This window comes from Corvus brachyrhynchos, unplaced genomic scaffold, assembly GCF_000691975.1.
Source record: "Corvus brachyrhynchos isolate BGI_N302 unplaced genomic scaffold, ASM69197v1 scaffold83, whole genome shotgun sequence".
NCBI classification, from domain to species: Eukaryota; Metazoa; Chordata; class Aves; order Passeriformes; family Corvidae; genus Corvus; species Corvus brachyrhynchos.
Genome location: NW_008238464.1, coordinates 13,130,161 through 13,142,052, shown reverse-complemented (window position 1 = coordinate 13,142,052; position 11,892 = coordinate 13,130,161). Strand labels below are relative to the sequence as shown.

General features: G+C 38.2%; 1 protein-coding gene across 5 annotated transcripts in view; it reads left to right on the top strand.

Moving 5' to 3' along the window:
• The window catches only part of MID1 (midline 1), a 171,406-nt gene that overhangs the window by 117,526 nt on the left and 41,988 nt on the right, over positions 1-11,892 (top strand). The gene's annotated exons all lie outside the window — the stretch shown is intronic.

The following is an 11,892-nucleotide window of genomic DNA, read 5'->3' as shown; positions in this document are numbered from 1 at the left end:
TTTTAGAGAGATGTCAGTTATCCTCTCCTGTACATAACACAGTTTTGTATAATAATAGTTAATGACACTGTAGTGTTCAAAATCAGGGAACAGTTGCATAATTGAAATAGTTTCACACTGGGCAAATCAGCTCAAAATATAGCCGTGGAGCTCAGCGAGCTAGAATGGGAAGCCAAGCTAACCTGTAGGTTCATTTCACTGGAGTATTTGCTGAAACACCTCCATATGTACACACATGCACACACATGCACACAGAGCCATACTTAAAAGAATGAATCATTTACAGATACAACTCTTTAACTAATAAGAGTGGTTAATAAACCATCAGATGTAGAACACCACACTTTGTGAGGGAGGCACCTCGCAAGATGATCTGTTTCAACCTTTCATGTAGAAGGGAGCCTAGATGACGATGTAGACTATCTGTCTAATTGCATCTTGAAGATGTAAAGTGATGAGAACTCTCCCTTGTCCCCGGGGAGGCTATTTTAGTAAATTATTGTTCCCACCATAAAAGATGTCTTTATTACATTGAAGTGAAATGTCTCCCACTGCAACTTGTACCTGTTGCTCCTTGTCTTCTCCACGTGGCTGCTTGTGAAGAGACCATCTGTTTGTAGGGGCCCTTTAAGTATACAGCTACTGTTATGAGGCCCCTTGAGCCTTCACTTGTCCAGGGAGAAGAGATCTTACTTCAGTCAATGAAAAAAGGAGGAAATTTAAAAGTTGTTGTATATGAAATCAGGCTCAGCACTCAATCAGTATTGTGTGACCTCAAAAGGCCATTGTTGACCATGCACAGAAACACCAGAGAATACCCTGTTCTCTCTCTACACCCCTTGCACATTGCATTACTCATTCTTTTCACATTACAGAGCATGTATCAGCAGCTGCATTTCTGTGTATTTTGTATGGCTAAAGTGAACATGTTTCTCAAAAAGTTGAGAGACTCATCTCTCAGAAACAATGAATGTAGAAAATACAGATGTGAAATAATGCACTGAGTAAATCAAATCCATATCTTTTCTCAAAAGAAAACTTTGAGATCAAAATCAAACTGAATTAATTGAAGGCCTCAAGTTAAGACTTCCATGCGCTTTACAGTTTTTATATCTTCCCAAAGTGCCATGAAAAGCATACTTATATAATCAGCATTGACTCATGTTATCAGCAGAAAAAGTTTGGTAGCCTTGATAGCAGGCGAAACTTCAAAGGCTGTCATAAATCAAATGAATCATTTGTCTGGAGGAAGTCTGTATAAATTGGTCACATTGTGTAAATGTGTCAAATGAAATGTTAAGATCTCCCTCTCTTTTTCCAGAAATAATTGATTTGCACTTCTCTCTAAATTGCTAGTCTTTTCACCAAAATGTAAGTTCATTTATTTTTCATTACCTGAATGTCTGTCATATTATGGTTACAATGGCTACAGAAAAGGAGATAAAGCTATATGGGAGGGTTCAGGCAGGCTGATTCTACATTTTACTACTGTTATCCCACCTGATGTAAAGATGATCAGCAGGCCATGTAAGACTAGCTCAGTTTTGCATCCTTTGTTTAGGTATGCTGAAAAGGATAAGATGAAGCGTTCTAAGATTCTTTGTAAATCATTCAAAGGTCATAAAATCATAGAATATGCTGAGTTGGAAGGGACCCAAAATGAGATTGAGTCCAACACTGGCCCTGCACAGGACACCCCAAGAATCCCATCATGTGCCTGACAGCATTGTCCAAATGCTTCTTGATCTCTGTCAAACTTGGTGCTGTGACCACTTCCCCGGGGAACCTGTTCCATGGCCCAACCACCTTCTGGGTGAAAAACCTTTTGCTGACATCGAAACTAACCCTCCCCTGACCCAGCTTCATGCTGCTTCCTCGAGTGCTGTCACTGGTCATGAGAGTGAAGACATTGGTACCCGCCACTCTGCTTCCTCTCGTGAGGATGTTGATGACCACGAGGTCTCCCCTCAGTCTCCTCCTCTCCAGGCTGAACAGACCAAGTGACTTCAGCTTCTCCTAATACGGCTTCCCTTCAAGGCTTTTCACCATCCTCGTGGTCCTCCTTTGGACACCCTCTATAGCTTGATGGGTTTGTTTACATTGTGGCACCCAAAACTGCCCCCAGCACTCGAGGTGACGCCACCCCAGTGCAGAGCAGAGCAGGACAATCCCCTCCCTTGCCCAGCTGGCAATGCTGTGCCTGATGCCCCCCAGGACATGCTTGGCCCTCCTGGCTGCCAGGGCACTGCTGACTCATGTCCAGCTTGCCATCACGTCCCTTTTCACGGTTCTGCTCTCCAGCCTCCCATTCCCCAGTCTATACACACAACCTGGGTTGGTCTGTCCTAGGTTCATCACTCACACCTCTAGAGAACATCATTTTTGCATTTGGCATTTTGGAGGAAGAAGGGGTACCCGGAAAATGGCCCTTTAAAATTATAATGATTTATCTGAATGTTTGAAAGTGTTGAAGAAGGGTTGGGCGATACCTGTACCTTGCTCTTCTTATAGAAAAGGGACTGTGGATTCAGGCATTTTGTTCTCCATTATTCATAAGTATTATGTTCTTAATTAAGCATTTATTGAAATATAGTATATATATGTACTTATAAATTGTTTTCATTTTTTAAGGATTAAATGCTCTCTTTTCTGATGACAGATTTACTAAATTTACTAATGCAAATTTGTATGCTTAATATTAAGGTCATAAACAAAGAATCTCAACCTATTTCATTAGTAAAATGTTTAAAGTCTTTTACTCTTGAAGATGCAGAGCTGTTATTGATTGTTCCAGTTCTCTTAGAGAACACATAGGCCTTTCCTTTGTGTTTTGCCTTTCAGGTGAAAATCTGAAATGTCAAGAAAGCAAAGTTCTAACTCAGAATAGTACAAAATAATGTTTTAGAAATTGAAACAGACCTGTGTTTGTGACTTTCAAATCTTACAAGTGCACATATCTGGGCTTCTACTAGCACTTTTTTCCCTAAAATCATCCTTTGATTTCATGTGATATGATCTATCACCTTGGAAACTACAGCAGAAGAGTCATCTTTTAATGTATTTTTAAATGTCTTGTGGCACCAGACTTCTGTGGTGATATAAGGAACATTTTATCACAATCCACTGATTCTTAATAGGCAGAAGTTTTTTTCCAGTTCTACTTTTCAAACTGTGTGTAATCAGAAATAAAAAATAGAAAATAATGTTTGATACTTAGTCATGGGATCTCAAGTATCAACGAAGTAGAACTGCCTTGAGTTACATTTGTGGTCTGGCATGCTGCAAGTGATTATAGGAGCAGAGTAAAAATAAACTACAAAACTACTTGCAAACATGCCTTCTTGAGCTAAAACTCACTACTTTGAAGTATCCTCATGCAATTGTTCATACTGTCAGAAACAACTCATTAGCTGATACAAATTGATTAGTTCATATTAGTAAAGTAAACCTCATCTGCACTGCTGAGGTAAGTGAACATGCAAGTCTGCTGTGGCTTCCACATGGAATGTTTGCTTCTGGCTGGTTGAGTTTTTTAATCATTGCATATACATTTTTGAGGTCTGTTGAAAAATAATGTGTCCCTGAAATATTGGCCTCTCAAATGAGAGTTGGATTAACACTGAATTGATTATTTCATTTCTTTGTGAAAGTGCACTCCAATAGGGAGTGAAAAATAGTATCTTATCAGGGGAAGGAGTTACACCTATGACCAGGTAAAAAGGAGCAAAATATGAGCATGTTTTGGAAGTAGGAGTAGTGAGGGAGATCATGATACCTGGCAATGGAGTTGGATGCACTGCTGAGGTAAGGGAAGGAAAAGCCTTTATTGATGTATATTAAATGAGAGAGGATGATATTTCTGCCTGCTGAGTATTTTATTGGCATGCTGTTCTTTCATTTATCAGTTGCAAAATGCAAGGGAAAAATTAATGCTGGATTGGTTATTTTTCTAGTCCAACAGTATTTAAAGTATACTCAGAACTTTAAGTTTCCAGCTAAACTTGTGGGGGGTTTGTTGCTGGTTTGGTTTTGGTTTGGTGTTTTTTAGGTTTGAGGTGGGTTGGTTATTTTGGTGGTGGTGGTGGTGGTGGTTAGGGAATTTGAATCTTGAGTCGATCTCTGATGAAGTATTGGCAATAAGGACTAGGCCGGTCAGAACAGAAACTTCACCCGACTATGACAGAAATATGAAACAAAATCTGTTTCCAAGTCCTCATCTGTACCTTGCAATTTATACTCACTGTTTAGTTTAAGCTCAGCTCACCACCATCACATTCTCTTAATAAGTCCCTAAGAATGTAATGATACTAAGATTATTTAATGTTGTTATCGGGTTTTGTCCGTAGCAACTTATAAAGTCAAAGATTTAAATATAATAACAGCTCTGTACCTGAAATCTGAGCCAAAGATGATTATTTTAGTAACTCCTATATGTGAGATCTGGCGCTTGGTCAAAAGATTTGTATAGAAAAATACTGAAAAATTATATTATCAGGTCAGGTTAACAAGTATTTTAGATGAATTTTTAAGCCTTCTATTCAAAAAGTTAAACTTATATCTAAACTTGAAAGCTGTGGGGAACTCAAGTTCCCCACACCAAACTTCTTTCAGGGCATTTACTCAATCTAGTAGATGGTTTTAGTTTGCTGAATAGGAAATAGAGCAAATGAGGAGAAGAAAACACAGAGAGACTTACACTTCTGTCTAGAGCAAGCTCTAACCATGGGCAGCAAGGCAGTGAACATGTGACAGAATGAACACCAAATTCAACAGATGGCAACTTTTTTATGGTATGTAGGCCGCAAGGTATGATCCATAGTATATTCACTGCAAGGAAAAGGCAGAGCCATCAATGACTTCAGTGACAAGAAAACAGAGTGCTCCAGAGTGCTGTAATTAACTCATGGTGTAATTCTTGGCAAAATTTCATAGGGTTCACAAACATAAAAAACAAACCCCCAAAGAACACAATTGTAAGTGGTGCTTGGTTTAGTATAATTCACCCAATGTCAGAGTTGGGGTTTCTGTTTAGCTAGTTTGGTGACACTTTCCTCATGCACCATGACATTGGACAGTGGGATAGGCATTTTCCTAAAGAAGCGCATTTCCCTGGCTTCCCTTGGGCTTACCAATGGTGCCTGTATGGCTCCTAATGTGCCATTAGGGCAACAGCTGGGAATATGTTGTGCTCACAGATGCACCTGTTTCCTCCCTGTTAGCAGAACTGCACAGAAAGTCACTTCTGTTTCTTGAATAAGACAACGCCAATGTGAGTCCTGGGTGTGCCAGACCTTCTAGCCATGACAGGAGATCGACTCATGGCTTCATTCTCTGGATGGACAATTAATATCCTCAGGAGGGCAGTCAATAGATATCTTTCAATGTGCTGTTTGCCATACTGAGAAACAGAAATGCAGAAGGGGGCAGCTGCCACAAGTGTCAGGCCGGCAGAAAGAGCTGAATTAGGCTTGTGACAACTCCACCACTGCTTCCTAATGCAGACCAAATCACCACATTGACCTTTGCCATTCCTTACCTATCTAGCTGTCCTTTCCAACCTGCCAGCTTTGCATAATACTGAATTGTTTTTACACATACCCGCTTAGATAAGACGGCGTTTTTCAAATGCAAAAGGCAGTAATATGTATTGACTGATTAAACCCAGATTTTCTTTCCACAATAAAGCCTCTTAAATAAGTACAACTTTCACAAATGTTTAGGCAGACATCTGTAGAAACCAGGACTTTAATAACACTGCGTAAATTGTGGTTCTTTAGATAATATTTTCACTTTGTTTTCGTATAGATATCTGTCATTAGTTATGGGAAAAACTTAGAATTTCAGGTTTTGGAATGAAAACTTCCCAGATCTTGTTTGCACAGGATTACATTATGCATCTCATGGGCAGGAGCTCATGTTAAACTCCTGGTTTTAAGTACATTCCATGTCCTGGGAGGTTGGAAGTAGATTTAGCTAGGGTGCTGCAGGACAGCTGTGCAATAGTTCAAGTTGTCCTTAACCCCCTTCATTGCACTGGATTAGCCCATGGGGAAAAGAATGAGCTTATAAGCCCCCTAGCTCACCACAATAAGTCTTTAATGACATGCTTTAAATTCAGGGTGTCTGGTATTTGTTGTGCTCTTTTAACACTTCAGCTTCCGGTTTGACTCCTGCATTGAGGCAGGAAAAAAACCATCAAATATATTGTGGCCTCAAATATATTTTTACACTTTTGCAAATGTTTATTAACTCACATATCAGTCCAAATTGCATTTTAGTTTTTAATTTGGTCAGATGTTAAATCTATTCCTTCTTGATCCTTGATTCCTGATTATTATTCTGGTCCTTCTTTGATTAATGACTCATTAAAAATAAGACTGAAACAACCCCCAGATCCCAGCCAAGTTAACATTTGGATATCTTCTAATAGCTTAATTGAAAAAAAAAAAAAAACAAACCAAATTTTCCTATATAGTCAGTTTTGTCACTGTCTAAACTGGAACAAAATTGTTGTAACAAGTTTGACTGTCTCTGTTTAAGAGAAAATGCTATTTTCACTTCATTTTTATACACAATACAAAATACAATACATACAATAACAAAATAACTATGAAAATAAGTATGCAGTGCAAGTTTCATTGACCTGTGTTTTTGGCAAAAATGGTCCCTGCTATGGGCAAATAGTTTTTAAGTATATGTATTGTTTCTTTTCCAGACCTGATAGTACACATCAATGGAAAACTTTTGCTATAGTGTGCTACATATATATACATCTTGTCCTGTTCTTTTTTCTCAGAGGCCCCAGGTATGAAATTTCTGTTTCTCCACAGGAGAAGAAGCAGTGAAGGAAGGTTGAAGAGCAACTCACAAGACAGATTAATGTAGTTAAATAAAAGGGCAGAACTGTACTTACAAATGGCAAGAACCCCTGGTATATTTGAGGGCACGACTTTGCAGAGACACAAGAGTGTAATTGAAGGTTCTCCCTGGAATATTGCTTTCTCAGTTAATAAAGATTTTATGTGGTCAAGAATTCGAAGTGCTTGGATTTCCTTTAGTTTCCACAATGTCCCATGTTAAATAGAGATTAATAAAAAATCAAATGACATTCCTAAGAAATATGGAAATAGACTCAACTTAGTTAACATCACTGGAGTCATAATGGCTTCCCATGCAGATATTTTCATTGCACTTTAAATAAAAATACTCCTGGACAATTAATTAACAGTGCAATATCTCATGGGTCTTTCCTTGTGATATACTATAATCACTTGAGGTAAAAATCTTCATCCCCAGGAGTCTATCAACATCATAGCTGTTATTTCTTTACACATAGGAATGTGAAGTGCAGTTGTCAAGCTCTGCACATTTGAGACTTGAGGTCAGTCATTCCTATTAAAATGTTACCATTCCCTGGCTGGAGAAATACAGGATTGAGCACGTGAATATTATAGAAGAGTAGTAATCTGTTTCAGGACAAGTACATAGAATAAAAACGAGCTTAAGTTTTTCCATGTGCACCTGGCATGTCCATTTAAATAAAGAACACCAAAGGAAGCATTAAGCTCACATATACCCCAAACCTGGCTCAAAACCATGCTTGATATTCTGGCAGTTATTCTGGATTTGATTGGCAACTATTTTAATAGGTTAGACACAAGTCCTGGAGGCAACAGGCAACTAGTTCATGGGGTATGTCACTATGACGAGGTGAAAATATAACTGGAGCACATGCAAGCATAATACCTTTGAATTAGGAGGAAAACATTTCAGTGAAGATATGTTTGCATGGACTGTGTTAGTGACAGGGAGTGTATTTATGATCTCTAGCTAGCCTGCAAGTACTAAAGATTGATCTGCCATGTCAACATCACTCTGGTTTCCCTGTTGGCTTGAATAAGTTAGAATGTGATCACACTTCTGCTTTGTGATGTTTTATTCCTCATCTGTGTATTACAGCAGTGTGACTGTGTGGCTTTAAGTTACACACTTCAACCAACACAAACTGAAAATGTATAAACTGTTTCATTTTGACTGTTTGTAAAGAGGTGGGGGGAAGGTGACAGTGGTTCTCAAGAAACCTATATAATCTCTAAACTTAATTTCCACTATGCAAAGTTGTTTTCTTCTTTGAACCAGGAGATAGTCTCAAAATATGCTTTACACTGGTCAGTTCTACGCCAGTGTCATGGTGGATTTGATATAAATGGTGATCAGGACTGTTGTTACATATACTATCCCATAGCGTGTCTTAGCATGTGCTGCAGTTTCAGTGGAACAGTCTCAAAGCAGTGAGTGGAAAGTTCAAATGAGTATTTATATTTGCCAGTGGGAGGAAAAATAATGTTTTTAATAAGAAAAATACAATTGCTTTACTTCAAATGGAATTTAAAATCTCATTGTACCTGATAGCTGTATGTTTTATCTTGAGGCTTTTTGAATGGACACTTTTTATGGAAAAAGTCTCTGAAAATATGATCTCGAGGATGCTATTGTTTTCTCTGCTGTGACGTAAGGCAGGAACACACACTCAGCATTTCTCTTCTTTAGAAGTTTACATTGATTTATTTTGACAGCATTTCCAACCCATATAGTAGCTTAGGACTATCTGTTTGTGCTACCTTCCTATTTTAGACAAGCAATGCTGTGCGTGAGACTGTTAATTTGGCAAAGGGCATAGGTTCACATTTGGTTTTCATAGACTGATAGATTTAAAGGCCAGAAGAGACCATTATGATCATCTAGTCTGACCTCCCACTTCAATCAGGGCACAAGCCTCACACAATCGTTGCTGCAACATGATCGTGACTTCAGCAGCAACATGATCATGAGCTAGACAGCAGCTTAAAAAATGTGATCAGTCCTGAGTTGTCCTCCTCTAGTTTTTAACATTAATTTTTCCAACTTAGACTTCAGTCCCTGGATCATATCATTTTATAGGCATGCAGAGTCAAAATGAAACATCATCCTTAACTGTCTTTTTCAATTACATGTCTGTGATTTCATCTACTTGGATTTATCCCAAGATTATAGGAATATTTATGTTGTATAATTGTCAGACCATGCTAAATGGACAGTAATCATTCTTTTCACTTTATACTGGATGTTGTAAAAACAGTTTCAAAGCATGCATGGAATGTCAAGATCTTGGGCTGGATCTACATTGGTAAGTCAGGAAGCATTCAGCCTTGCTTTTGCTTTTAGAGAGCAGTTTGCATCTACTGTGTTAATATGCGTGGAGCCTGTCCACAGGGAAAATGCAGAACAACTATTGTGCTTCTTTACAAAAAACAACCCCAGAGTTTCTAAGATCAGTTTTTAATAGACAGGTAACAATGAAAATTAGCAACTGACAAAAAAAGATGAGAAAAGTCAGGTGCGAATATTTAAGAAATTATGATTTCCCTAGAAAGTTAACGAAAATACAATCATAATTTGGTTTGCCCAACAAAGCAGCAGTAGAAGATACTTGGAATCAGGTGACTCTGCTACTCATTCTCACATGTACTCATCATAATGTGACAGCACAATTTCTTTGGACTTGAAACCTGGCTACAATTCACTCTCCCAGGAATTCTAGTCTACAATAACTGGATTCATTTTCCAGCTCGGCTGGACCTCCAAATCTGGCACTGTAGTCTTACACAACTGGGGAAGATCCTGGTGTGGATGGGAAATGAGGTTGCAACACTTTGGAAAGTCTCTGAGCAAATATCTGGTTCTGAAATGTAAATGTTCAGGCCTTTTCTGAGTCCCCCTATATGGAGTAAAGAAAGAGGGCAGAGCTCAAACTCTGCTTCTGGTACCTACTATCATGTGGTAGCTAAAGTGGCACCATGGTCTGTCTGAGAAAATAATAGGGGAAGGTACTAGAGGAAGATACTGACAAAAGAAAATCTGGGTAAACATACTGCAGGAATCGATCAAGTTTTATGACCTTTAAAACTTTCAAATCAGGTACTTTTGAGAGCTGCCATTCGGTACTGCCCTAGTGAAACTGGAAAGATTGACGTTTATTTCAGAAAGCAGCCACCAGGTTCTTCAACAAAAATTTAACAAAGTTCTGATCATGCGTGACTTAAAAAATCAATCTCTTGCATACCAAACTGCACAGAAAAAAATTCCAGGCTTCCCATATGGAAAATTACACAGTTCAAGGAGAGAGAGCATGGGAATGGATTAACTCCAGTTTTTCTAAGGCAACTCGCTTGTTTCGGGGTTTTCTTCCATTTTCACAGTCAGGAAATGCAGAAGATATCAAGAGACCTGTGTGAAGCCATAATAATATATATGGGTTTATATTTATAGTCACTGGATATGAAACTTATTCTAAGATTTTGTTCTTCATCCTATATATATATTTATACAGGAATATAGATTATTATATCCAGATTTTGGGAATAACCTGAATATAATAATCTATATATAATCTATGGGTCAATACATTTCTGTTTCAGAGAAAAATGCTGACTCTTCATGTATTAATGGCTTTAGTTGAAGAGAAATAGCTTTCAGTTATTTAAAATAACTGCAGTTATATATATTCAAAACAACCATTTGGAATATATTTTTTCTTCATAGTATGTATAGGTACCAACTGTTAGTATTTTTTATGTCCAATAATACATTTTTAATTAGATCAATCAAGAATACATGTTTTCCACTTAAACATTTTTTTTATGTCCAATAATACATTTTTAATTAGATCACTTCAATCAAGAATACACGTTTTCCACTTAAACATTTTAGTGTAAAATATTACAACATGTAAAAAATTAATATATAAGATTAAGAAGTTATATAAATAAAACTTCAAGAGTATTTGCACATTTGGATTGTCTTAAGGAAGATGTTTTTTGAAGACAAAAGTTATCTCATATAGTAACTATATATATTTTGACTTTGCATATGAGTCTCAGCACTTCAAAGGGACATCTGACAGCACAGCAAACATGCCTTCACAATTAAGATCGTTCACAGTATGGCTTATGGAAATCTAGGATCCAGAACAAGCAGTTCAGTAAAAATACCTGTTCTTGTTACTCTTTGTTTTAATGGGCTATAAAATAAGTGTGGTGTAGAAGGTGTTTTTACAGCCAGAGCTTGTCATACACAATATGCACGGCTCTGCTGGGAAGAAAATGTCAAAATTATGTACTTCAAACACCCATCACACCTCTTGGAAGGGTAATATATGTAAAGCCATCAAAATGTTGTGGTTTCCTTGGTGGAACAGAACTGTCTGCCTCCCCGGTGCTTACAGCATCAGCCCTGGTACATGCCAAAATATGTATCATTCAGCAATGAAATAGTCCCATCTTCATTTGTTTGTAGCCATATGCAGGAATGGGAAGGGAATTGCACGGCTGCAGAAAGGGAGGGCCAGGAATAAAGTGTTTTAAACCAGCTTGAAACAGGAGAGAATAACAGCACCAGAAAACACACACGCACACTCTAAATGCGTGTGTGGAGGTGGGGTTTGGGAGAGGATTATACAAGTCAGGTGAGTAGCTGCAGGGACTGGAATGATAGAATAGATACACCAGAGGGAAAGTAGTAGTGTGAAGAAAAGAAGGTCATTAATAAAACATGAGGAGAGTTAAAATTAATGGCAGTCGTGCAGAGACACTCGCAGCCCTTGTCAGGAGAAAAGCACAGGACACACTTCTGGTATTCTTGTTCAGTAACTCCAGGGAGTGGGTCAGAGCTGCCACAGACCTGCTCCTCATGTGCTTGGGTTTCCTTCCTGTGGATACAGGGAGGAGAAGGGAGACTGAAACTTTTGTTGCTAGATCTCAATCTCTCATGCAATAGAAGAGAGCCAGGATGCAGCCTCAGATCTGTGAGCTGGAAAGGACTTTGCTCTACCACAGTTGCAGATATTAGTGGCAG